Genomic DNA, 605 nt, shown 5'->3' with positions numbered 1-605 from the left:
CGAAATTGTCATCAGACAGGTCACAATAGGAGAAATTGTCCGAATTATAGGTCTTGATTTGATCGACTCTCTAGAAATTTGAAACTCATGTCAGTGCATTTTTTTTTGTCGTGGGGTTCGAGATATATCATTTGTGTTCGATTCTGGATTTATTTTAAATAATTACATTAGTGACTTTCATTGTGCATTTGTCAAATGCATTTTCGTTCTGTACTTTGATAAGTATTGAAATAACCAGTTTACACGTGCAACCCAACAGTCAGGTTCTTTTGTCGCTAAATCCCCTATCTATTAATTTGTTGACATATCTGTTATAGGAATGTTCGGATGGTGTGTTATATGTGTTAATGCTCTTGCATATACATGATATGGTATTTTTGAGGAGCTATTGACAGGGAGTTTTGGCCGCTTTATGGTGGAGACTTTGCCAAATTCTTTTTAAAAATTTTAAAATATGACTACAAGATCCTTGTTGCAGTATATGAATATATAGAGGGATAAAAAATGTTTCTAAAAAAAATAACTGATAGACAATGAGTTTTAGTCGATGTATAACGAATGTATGGTCAAAATTTGCTAAAAAAAAAAAAGCCGTGACCGCGATT

Source organism: Coffea arabica, chromosome 5c, assembly GCF_036785885.1.
Source record: "Coffea arabica cultivar ET-39 chromosome 5c, Coffea Arabica ET-39 HiFi, whole genome shotgun sequence".
Lineage (NCBI taxonomy): Eukaryota > Viridiplantae > Streptophyta > Magnoliopsida > Gentianales > Rubiaceae > Coffea > Coffea arabica.
The sequence above is the reverse complement of the archived record's forward strand: the minus strand, read 5'-3'. Positions refer to the sequence as shown.